Source organism: Bufo gargarizans, chromosome 7, assembly GCF_014858855.1.
Source record: "Bufo gargarizans isolate SCDJY-AF-19 chromosome 7, ASM1485885v1, whole genome shotgun sequence".
Classification (NCBI taxonomy): domain Eukaryota; kingdom Metazoa; phylum Chordata; class Amphibia; order Anura; family Bufonidae; genus Bufo; species Bufo gargarizans.
In genome coordinates, this window is record NC_058086.1 from 188,817,127 (window position 1) to 188,829,419 (window position 12,293).

The following is a 12,293-nucleotide window of genomic DNA, read 5'->3' on the forward strand; positions in this document are numbered from 1 at the left end:
GGTATATCTTGACTAGGCATATCTTGGCACAGCATTTTTGGTCCTTGCCTTTTCCACAGACTTCTGTACATGAAGCAGAGACATTATCTTTGGTTGGAGCATAACCTTGTTGCTCCCCGCCATGATTTGAGATGGGAGTGGAGGTAGGAAGTTGTTTGGAAGTCTGAAAGTGGCGTAGGATGCATGACTGTAACATGTCTGTCGCTACCGCATTCCGTGCACTTGATGACAACTTTACAGTCTTTAGCAAAATGGCTATAAGAAGCACAGCACTTGTAGCATATTCTAAGTTTCCTGAGAATCTCCCTGCGCTTTTGCAAAGTCTTTGCCCTAAGCCCACAAAATTTCTTAAGAGGGTGAGGGTCTTTATCTCTGTCATCCACAATGCCCTGATCAGTAGGCGAGGTTGTGGAGGGTGAGATGTCTGTCCTTTTAACAGATATAGCCCTATTTAAGTCTCTATATTTAGCTGCTGTGTTATCATACCTTGATGATGATGAAGATGAAGCAGGCAGCTGAAGCTGGGATAGTTTCTCATCCAGGCTTGATCACTGATGAACCTGCAGAAGTATGAGAATGGAGGAAAGGATTCATTATAGTCTATTTTGTATCTTGAGCCCTGTTGTGCCCATTTCTGTTGTAGGCCGTATGGCAGTTTAGACACCACTGGGTTGACACCATGAGCGGTGTCCAGGAAGCTTAGTCCAGGTAGATGTGGGTCAGTCTTTGCCAACTCTAGCTCCATGAGGAGGTCACTTAGATCTTGGAGCTTGTGATAGTCTTTGTTCCCTATTTTTGGGAAGTTTTGCAGTCTCTTGAATAGAGCGCTTTCTATGGCTTCAGAGCTACCATAGGCTTGCTCAAGTCTTGCCCATGCAGCAACAAGACCTTCATCTGGGTGGTCAACATGTACTATTCTGAGTCTTTTAACACGACCTGCAGATTCTGGTCCCGGCCACTTTATGAGCAAATCAAGTTCTTCCTTAGCAGTAAGGTTGAGATCTGCAATAGTAGCCTTGAACGTTGATCTCCAGGCCCTGTAGCTCTCTGGACAGTCGTCAAACCTTGAGAGGCTGGTGTTAATGAGCTCATGGCATACCAAGTATCTGGCAAAGTTATTCATGTCTGGTCTCTTACTCCTTGGTGTCAAAGTAACTTGTGGAACCTCTTGGGTGTGAAAGTTCTCTGGTGATGTAGGGTGAGGTTTGCCAGGCTAAAATGATGTTGCATGAGCATTTAACTGTGGTGTAGTCTCTAAGGCTTGTGCTGACTTTGGTTTTAGCTGCGGCTTATCACCGGAAGTCAGCTTGTTGTTGACATGAGTTGATCCGGTTTGCTGCATAGATGTACTTGCGTTGTAGACTTGAGGAGGCTCAGGCATATAGAGCTGAGAGGTCTCTGCGTTGAGAGTCAGAACAGTGGTGCTAGTAGGAGGTACAAGAGATGACTCTGTATCTTTGCAGATGTTATGTTTTAGAACGTATTCACTGGTGTGTTCAGCTGGATCTTCCAGTTCTGCTAGGATAAAGCAGTCTGAATTTGTACTTTGTACCATTGCTTGTTCAAGGACTTTCAGCCTTGCTAGGGAAGCTGCTTCCTCCCCTTCCATTTGCAGAATCTTTATTTGTGAATCTGCCTCTGCTTGGAGAGCTTTGCTTTGAGCTTCCATCTTGGCTTGTTGAGCTGCCCTTTTGAGCTTCCATCCCTGCTTGCTTTCTGGTAAAGGAGCTTTGTGCCTTTTTTGATTCGGCATCAGCCTTAAGCTTAGCATTTTGCACTGCAAGATCCCTTTGTTGGTTCAGTCCATCAGTCCTGGTCAGTTCTGCTAAAGAATCCTCTATATTAGAGTCCTGCAAGAAGGTGGAGTATTTTGCAGACAGCCACTGGTAGCGTTCATACGCAGCAAATAGGTGATTCATAGAGTCTCTTATTTCAGCTGGTTGATCATTAGAATGTGACAACACTGACATGCGGTGTGAGGTTCTGTCCCAGAGGTCTGACAGATTGCTGGATTACTTTTCTCTAATGGCTTGATAGTTTTCTCTGAGTTTCTGTGTTGGTTTTATTGTACGTTTGGGTCTTACACTCTGTTCGGTAATATCGGCAGAATCTGCTCTCTGTACGTCTGCCGGTTCAGAGGCATGATGTATCTGCATTGGTTCAGCCATAAAGAGTGCTCAGACCTTGTCTAGACATTTTTTACGGTTTTGTGAAAAATGGTACTGTTTCTTTAAGAAGACGAACAGCGAAAAATGGTACTGTCTCTTTAAGAAGACGAACAGCAGCTTAGACAGGTGAGGTAACACAGTGCAATGTAGAGAAACAGTTTTTAACATTCACATGAAGTGCAGTAAGCTTGTGTGACTATGTGCTTTCACAAGATGGCGGATGGCACTGAGCTTGATTGCAGACTAGGCACACACATATACACAGCAGGCTGTAGGAATTTTATGCATATTTTGACTATTCTGACTCAGATTGTTGTAATAGCGATTTATACCTAGCGAGACCTCTATGCCTGGCCTGTATGAGCAGATATAATCACTGCGGGACAATCCTTATCAGATAGCTTGAACTCACCAACACTGAGTTTATCTGTGTAAGGGCCCTTTCACACCTGCGTTATAGTCTTCCGGCATAGAGTTCCGTCGTCGGGGCTCTATGCCGGAAGAATACTGATCAGGATTATCCTAATGCATTCTGAATGGACAGTCCGTCCTTCAGGATGCATCAGGATGTCTTCAGTTCCGGAACGGAACGTTTTTTGGCCGCAGCAAATAGCGCAGCATGCTGCGCTTTTTGCTCCGGCCAAAAATCCGGAACACTTGCCGCAAGGCCGGATCCGGAATGAATGCCCATTGAAAGGCATTGATCCGGATCCGGCCTTAAGCTAAACGTCGTTTCGGCGCATTGCCGGATGCGACGTTTAGCTTTTTCTCAATGGTTACCATGGCTGCCAAGACGCTAAAGTCCTGGCAGCCATGGTAAAGTGTAGTGGGGAGCGGGGAGCAGCATACTTACCATCCGTGCGGCTCCCGGGGCGCTCCAGAGTGACGTCAGGGCGCCCCAGGCGCATGGATGACGTGATCGCATGGATCACATGATCCATGCGCATGGAGCGCTCTGACGTCACTCTGGAGCGCCCCGGGAGCCGCACGGATGGTAAGTATGCTGCTCCCCCGCTCCCCACTACTACTATGGCACCCAGGACTTTAATAGCGTCCTGGGTGCCATAGTAACACTGAAAGCATTTTGAAGACGGATCCGTCTTCAAATGCTTTTAGTACACTTGCGTTTTTCCGGATCCGGCGTGTAATTCCGGCAAGTGGAGTACACGCCGGATCCGGACAACGCAAGTGTGAAAGAGGCCTTAGTTGCTTTATTCTGTAAGCCAGATAACAGAGTACAGCAGAACAGATGGATCCCGGTATTGTGCGGTCAAAAGATGATGCTTTTGTAAGCTTACATGAGAATACATGTGTACCTTGTGCAAATGCCTGGAGCAGAATGAAGATACAGGAAGTAAAGTACACAGAAGAAGGGGTTGAGCAATGAAAAGAAAGGAGTCACAGATATAACAGAAAAAAAGTGCAATACCAAAAATGACCACTAGATGGGCGCATATGACCAAATATAGAATATATGAAAGGTTCAATGAATTAAACTATATAGATTTTAACTGCGAAGCAGCACAGTGAATAAAACACTGAACTGTTTAAGTTAAAGACGTTGTCGTTGCCTCTATACTGCGTCAGCAAGTCTGTCTACCAGAGCAAATCCCCACAAAGAGCGGTATTTGTGGAAGCAGGTATATAACACACCTGCTTCAAGCACTTTTTTTGGGGGGGCAACTGGTATATCACAACAATAGAAATTATTTGTTCCTATAGCATTTGTCACTATCTGTAGCTGAGGTAACGCAGCAAAACCGCAATCAAATGCTGCACTACCTAAATGCACTATATAGAAAAAGTATATTATTGGTATATAACACCTCTGCTTCAATTACTTTTTTGGGGGGGCAACTGGTATATCACAACAGTAGAAACTATTTGTTCCTATAGTGTTTTGCATCTGTGTAGCTGCAGTATAGCAGCAGAACCGCACACAACTGCTGCACAATACAAATGCATTATAATATACTTTCTATGTTAAATGTCTAGCCCTATTAGCTAGCGTTTGTTAGGGACACCAATCTGTCCCTGCTCCACACAGCAACCTCTCTCTACACTGGCAAAAGACTGAATGTAAAATGGCGGCCAGATCGGGTCTATTTATAAGGTAGGGGGCATGTCTATGTGCTGAAACATCTCAATTCGCTGTCCTGTACCACCTGATGGATGTTTTATGGGTCAAAGTTCTTCACAATGTAAAAGAACATGGCACCAGCAGACATCGCCATATGTTCGCCCGTTCGGCGAACCGAGAACGGAAAAGAGTTTGCCGTGAAACGACCGCCGGGTGAACCGCAGGGCCATATTTACTCATTTCTACTGGAGTCAGATGCAGAGTTCGACTGATGCACCAGAGGATCCTTCGTCAGGCCCAAGATCTGACAACAATGGATTCCTCATAAAACACGGCCCTTAAGGTCCTATATACACAGAGGGTGGGCCCTCAGAATGATTTCCTCTGCTGGGCCCAAGGAACATCAGTCTGACACTGGTCAGATGCATTATTTAACTGGAGAAGGTGCTGCAAGGGAATTAAACACTTGCTGCCAAGTTTCCCCATTGATGCAGCATATGGATGAGGGTCCCAGCAATGAGGTACCTTTTTCATTGAGGATTCTTTCTAACAAGAAGGTTCTCTCCAGTTGGTTCTAGAGGGTCTTATACACTTAATAAACAAATGGTAAACAGGTTTCTATAAACAGGATTTTCACAGCCATTAATATATCAAAAGATATGTTACGTATATATCCTATATCTAATCAGGATTGGGGTGGACATCAGATTTCTATGTTCTAGGCCTTCTGCCAACAATACTACAAAAAAGGAGAAAAAACATTGTACAGTGATCTCAGGAAGAAGGAAATTCGCCCTTGAAACATGTTGTTAATACAAGTCCAATGAAGTCTTTTATTAGACATACACTGGAATTAATTCCTCCTTCTCCCCGATCACAGCGCCAGCATCGGATCAGATATTTCTACTCATCTTGATCCATAACAATACATAAAAAGAAGAGTATATTGTAAAAGGTTTATACAAAGTCACAATACAGTAGCTAAAATGGCAGACCGGACCTGACTGCTAAGCAGAGCCTGAATCCCTTTCAAGTTGTCCTCAAAATAATTGGCATGGTCAATACTGATCCTATTTCTACTCAGCTTCTTTCAGAGGTTCCATAATCAATGACCAACCATGCGATGTGCCGTAAATCTTTTAGCTGCAAAAAATAATGAAGTAGTAACCTATTTACTTACTGTAAGTAAAGTCTGTAATACCAGGGCAGCAAGTAGATGACGCCAATGCAGCAGAGAAAGATTTGGTTTCCAGCAGGATTATTTTTTAAGTGGTTATAATCAGCATCTGTAAATAAAAAGGTTCAAATCTGGTTACATTTTCATGTACTTCAGTCCTACAATGTACAGAATGCTTATTTGCAATTCTACAGCTGCACTTTAACTTAAAGGGGTTATCTGGGATTACTATGTTTTTTAGCAAATATACTCATGTAGTTGCTCATATACATCTTCTCCCTGACTTTATTTTTCAGTTTGGACTTTCCTGACCCATTTTTACCATGTAAACCAATCCCTCTGGTTTGTTTCTATCCTGTCTGTAGCACTTCCTGTTCCTGTATCCAACCAAAGCCATGATGCACTTCTCCTTTCTCTGTCACAGCTCTGGCACCGCCCCTAACAACGCCCAGCTAGTTTATAACTCCTCCCTTAGCTAGTAACATAGACACTCCCCCATCACTGCCCCTGTTGCTCCTTTGACACGCCCATGTACATCACAAGAAAGAGTTACATGGACGTGGTCATGTGATCACAGACCAGAACTGAAGATAGGAGCAATAGGTAAAATGTAAAAGAAATGCATTACAAAATTACAGCTATCTTCATAAATGATTTTAAAGGATGTTGATGCAAATTGGAAAACCCTTTAAGCTGACCACGTGACCATGTTCAAAGTGGAGTCAGGAAGAATAGTTGTTTGGTTATAATGTGTATGGCCAACTTTAAACCTTTAAGAACTACAAGTAGCAGCACACTGCTTTATGCACAAAGACACATGCAAACACTGAAAATATGAATAAAAGTTATGGCTGGACTGGGGGGCAAAGCCTTTAGGGGAGGCCATCATGATGGGGGGTTTGGTTCAGGGAGACCCAAGGGGGTTTGGGATAGGCTCGGGGGTTAGAGGGGTGGGTTTAAGGAGACTCTGGGGAGTAGGGATTGGCCGTTTTGAGTTTAGGGGGGAGTTGGGAAGGGGTTAAATAGTTAAGGCCAAGGGAAATAAGGGGCCATTTTAGGTACCCTTGAAAAAAGAGCTCCCACCCACCCTCCCCCGGATTAAGGTATTGGTAGGTGTGGGGGTTTTGCTCTGGTAGGCGGCGGTAGCGGTGGCAGTATAGAGGCCACCAGTGCATCACATCAAAAACTGTGCAGTTCACACAATAGCAATGTTCATAAACCCCACCTCCCACAACGGAGCCCCAAATGCTGCAGGCGTCTCGGTGCCTGTTCCCACAGTCTCTCCCACCAGTGATCGGTACTACACCTTGTCGTGGGGCAGGTTCGTCCAAGTTCATGCAAGGTAGACAGGTCACGTGTCAGCCTGGACAAGGGATTGGCTCCGGCCACAGCATCCCTTCTTTTGGTCCTTCTCTGCACCTGCATCAGTTGTGAAGTCTTTGTTAGACTGAGCGGACTACAGAGCTCAGCACAACCCTCCGATCAGCCTCCCATACAGCTTCCTGCAGAGAGACAGGAGACCGCACTACATCAGCCCCCACAGTCAGTGAACACCAAACCTATATTCACATGCTCTGGGTGTAGCAGGAAGACCACACCCACCGAGCATAGTGAAGGATTAACTCCTTCATTACCCGACTATGGCCAGAAAAAAACAACCTGCCCGGATCAGTGTAGACTGAGACCAACAACCGAAAACCGTGGTGGTCCGTGGGGAACAGACACCCACCCTGCTCCGTGTCTGTCCCCAGTAAGAGCCGGCCCGGACCGCTGTGTGAACAGCACTCACTGCTGACAAAAGACATGGCTCTTACTTCACCAAGGCCACGACCCCCGGTGTCTCGTATATTCCGTCCACTACCACTCCAAATACTCCCCTACATAGGTTAAAAGAGGTCGGGTTATGATGGGAGAACACAGCGGTATCATTTGTCATGGCGGCTGGGGTGGGCGGAGGTCCTTGAAGTTGGTATATTCACAGGGGAGGATGATGGGAGGGCTCCCAGTTGTGGCGGAATTAAAGGGGCCATTCAGTGGTGTTTCCGAGCTGGTGGGCAACGACTGGAGGCAAGATGGCTCACACCGGTGGGGTAATTTCAGTTGTTTGGGGCTTCAAGGACCTCCCCTTGGAGGGAATTATAATTTTGAAGTGTTTATGGTTTTATATGTTTTGTATGTTAATAAAAACGGCTGCTGTGGCCGATTTTATTCCAATCTAGTGTCTGAGTTTTATTATGGTAAAAAGGGGCGATTGAACACTGGGTGGCGGAATTTATCGGTGGGGAAAGGGTCAGAGGAGGAACAAGTGAGGATTAGAGGGGTCGGACGGAAGGTAACCAATACCACCGTCATGTAAGCTGCATCACTGCTATACTTCCTATATGAAAATTAGCATTTCTTTGCACATATCCATTCTTCAGCCCATTTACTATGATATTTAATTATTGCAAATTATATACTCCTTGTCTAAAATACTTGCCTTAACTCCAGATGTTACATGGAAGGAAATACGAGGGTCAGTCAAAAATTATCTACACTCCGGCTGTACAATTTATTTTTAACCCCTTATTGACCAAACCTGTTTGGGCCTTTATGACCAAGCGTTTTTCTTCCTTTTTTCATTGTTGCATTCTAAGAGCTATAACTTTTTTAATTTTCCAGTTTATATAGCTTTATGTGGGCTTGTTTTTTGCTGGACAAGTTGTTGTTTAATGGCGCCATTTTGGGGTACACATAACTTAATTAACTCTTTCTGGAAGGGAGATGGGAAAAAAAGCAATACTGCCATTGCGTTTTTCCGTTATAAATTTTACGGCGTTAATTTTTCAGTATAAATAACATAATGTTTTTATTCTCTGCGTCAGTAACATTGCAGTGATACCAAACACATATATATTTTTTTTACATTCTACTACTTTAATTGCAATAAAACCCCTTTTTTTGAAAAAATAAATAAAAATTCGGATTGCCGTTTCCCAAGACCCATAACTTTATTTTTTTTTATTATGGAGTGAGGGCTTTATTTTTGGGGATGACTTGCATTTTTCACTGGTATCATTTTGGAGTAAATGACGCTTTTTGATCGCTTTTTTCATTTTATTTATGGCGTTCACCATAGGGGATAATTTATGTAATATTTATGTAGTCTGGATCGTTACGGATGCGGCAATACCAAACATATGGGGAAGATAATTTTTTTTAGCAATTTTTTTCATTGAAAAACATAGTTTCAATGGAAAAAAGCTTATTTTTTTATTTTATGGAATTTTTTTATCTAATAAATTAGGGATCGACCGATATTGATTTTTTAGGTCCGATACCGATAATTTCTGAACTTTTAGGCCGATAGCCGATAATTTATACCGACATTATGTGAATTTTCATTTTTGAAAAAAAAAAAAATATTTCCTACTGAAAATGAATGTTTATTGTTAATGTGTATTTTTATTTTTTTTGTAAATCTTTCTTTTTCATTTATACTTAATATTTTGGTGTTTTTTTTTTTACTAACTTTTAGCCCCCTTAGGGACTAGAACCCTTGTCCTATTCACCCTGATAGAGATCTATCAGGGTGAATAGAGATCTATCAGGGTGAATAGGAGCTCACGCTGTCCCTGCTGCTCTGTGCATGGAGCTTACTATGGCAGCCAGGGCTTCAGTAGCGTCCTGGCTGCCATGGTAACCGATCGGAGCCCCAGCATTACACTGCTGGGACTCCGATCGGAGGAGGAGGGGATCCTGTGGCCACTGCCACCAATGATCAATACTGGGCGGGGGGGGGGCGCACTGCGCCACCAATGTTAGTTAATACTAGGGTGGGGGGGCCGCGGGCGCACTGCGCCACCAATGTTGTTAATACTGGGGTGGGGGGGCCGCGGGCGCACTGCGCCACAAATGTTGTTAATGTGGGGGTGGGGGCCGCGGGCGCACTGTGCCACCAATGAAAATAAATCTCATTCATATACAGGAGGCGGGAGCTGGCTGCAGAATCACATAGCCGGCTCCCAACCTCTATGAGCGGTAGCTGCGATCCGCGGCACCTGAGGGGTTAACTACCGTAGATCGCAGCTACAGCTCATAGAGGTCGGGAGCCGGCTATGTGATTCTGCAGCCAGCTCCCGCCTCCTGTATATGAATGAATGAGAGACTTATCTTCATTGGTGGTGCAGTGGCCATAGCTCCTCCCCTCCTCTTGTTCCCTGTTCTCCCATTGGCTGCAGCAGCAGCACAGGGGGAGGGAGACACTGCTTCCTTCTCCCCTGTGCTGCAGAGGGAACACGGAGAGCGCTGTCAGCAGCGTGATATGTGTTCCCGATTTGTTATCGGAATATCGGCAAAATAAATGCCGATACCGATAAGGCCCCTTTCACAAAGGCGAGTTTTCCGTGCGGGTGCGATGCGTGCGGTGAACGTATTGCACCCGCACTGAATCCTGACTAGGGATGAGCGAACTCGAACTGTATAGTTCGGGTTCGTACCGAATTTTGGGGTGTCCGTGACACGGACCCGAACCCGGACATTTTCGTAAAAGTCCGGGTTCGGGTTCGGTGTTCGTCGCTTTCTTCGCGCTTTTGTGACGCTTTCTTGGCGCTTTTTGAAAGGCTGCAAAGCAGCCAATCAACAAGCGTCATACTACTTGCCCCAAGAGGCCATCACAGCCATGCCTACTATTGGCATGGCTGTGATTGGCCAGAGCACCATGTGACCCAGCCTCTATTTAAGCTGGAGTCACATAGCGCCGCCCGTCACTCTGCTCTGATTAGCGTAGGGAGAGGTTGCGGCTGCGACAGTAGGGCGAGATTAGGCAGATTAACTCCTCCAAAGGACTTGATTAACTGATCGATCTGCAGCTGTGGATCATTGAGCTGCTGATCCTCAATTGCTCACTGTTTTTAGGCTGCCCAGACCGTTTGTCAGTCACATTTTTCTGGGGTGATCGGCGGCCATTTTGTGTCTTGTGGTGCGCCAGCACAAGCTGCGACCAAGTGTATTTAACCCTCAATGGTGTGGTTGTTTTTTGGCTAAAGCCTACATCAGGGTGAAGCTGTCACACCAAGTGCATTTAACCAGCAATAGTCTGTTTATTTTTTGGCCATATACTACATCAGGGGCAAGCTGCGCCCGTCACCAAGTGCATTTAACCCTCAGTAGTGTGGTTGGTCAAGCTATCACACCAAGTGCATTTAACCAGCAATAGTCTGTTCATTTTTTGGCCATATACTAAATCAGGGGCAAGCTGCGCCCGTCACCAAGTGCATTTAACCAGCAATAGTCTGTTCATTTTTTGGCCATATACTACATCAGGGGCAAGCTGCGCCCGTCACCAAGTGCATTTAACCCTCAGTAGTGTGGTTGGTCAAGCTGTGACACCAAGTGCATTTAACCAGCAATAGTCTGTTCATTTTTTGGCCATATACTACATCAGGGGCAAGCTGCGCCCATCACCAAGTGCATTTAACCAGCAATAGTGTGGTTATTTTTTGGCCATATCCCAGTCTAATTCTGTCACTAAATCCATACCGGTCACCCAGCGCCTAAATACTAGGCCTCAAATTTATATCCCGCTAAATCTCTCGTTACCGCTGTCCTGTTGTGGCTGGGAAAGTTATTTAGTGTCCGTCAAAGCACATTTTTTGTTCTGGGTTGAAATACAATTCCCAATTTAGCAATTTAAAAATTTAGTGGTTTCTGCTGTATCAGAGCTATTTGAAATCTATCCCTAAAAGGGTATATAATATTCAAGGTGCACATAGGGTCATTCAGAATAACTTCACACACCCGCTACTGTGCATTTCCAAGTCTAATTCTGTCACTAAACCCATACCTGTCACCCAGCGCCTAAATACTAGGCCTCAAATTCATATCCAGCTAAATCTGTCGTTAGTGCTGTAGCTGGGCGAGTTATTTAGTGTCCGTTCAAGCACATTTCTTGTTCTGGGTTGAAATACAATTCCCAATTTAGCAATTTCATAATTTAGTGGTTTCTGCTATATCAGAGCTATTTGAAATCTATCCCTAAAAGGGTAGATCATATTGAAGGTGCACATAGGGACATTCAGAATAACTTCACACACCCGCTACTGTGCATTTCCAAGTCTAATTCTGTCACTAAACCCATACCTGTCACCCAGCGCCTAAATACTAGGCCTCAAATTTATATCCAGCTAAATCTGTCCTTAGTGCTGTAGCTGGGCGAGTTATTTAGTGTCCGTTCAAGCACATTTCTTGTTCTGGGTTGAAATACAATTCCCAATTTAGCAATTTCATAATTTAGTGGTTTCTGCTATATCAGAGCTATTTGAAATCTATCCCTAAAAGGGTAGATCATATTGAAGGTGCACATAGGGACATTCAGAATAACTTCACACACCCGCTACTGTGCATTTCCAAGTCTAATTCTGTCACTAAACCCATACCTGTCACCCAGCGCCTAAATACTAGGCCTCAAATTTATATCCAGCTAAATCTGTCCTTAGTGCTGTAGCTGGGCGAGTTATTTAGTGTCCGTTCAAGCACATTTCTTGTTCTGGGTTGAAATACAATTCCCAATTTAGCAATTTCATAATTTAGTGGTTTCTGCTATATCAGAGCTATTTAAAATCTATCCCTAAAAGGGTATATAATATTCAAGGTGCACATTGGGTCATTCAGAATAACTTCACACACACCCGCTACTGTGTATTTCTAAGTCTAATTCTGTCACTAAACCCATACCTGTCACCCAGCGCCTAAATACTAGGCCTCAAATTTATATCATGCTAAATCTCTCGTTAACGCTGTCCTGTTGTGGCTGGGAAAGTTATTTAGTGTCCGTCAAAGCACATTTTTTGTTCTGGGTTGAAATACAATTCCCAATTTAGCAATTTCA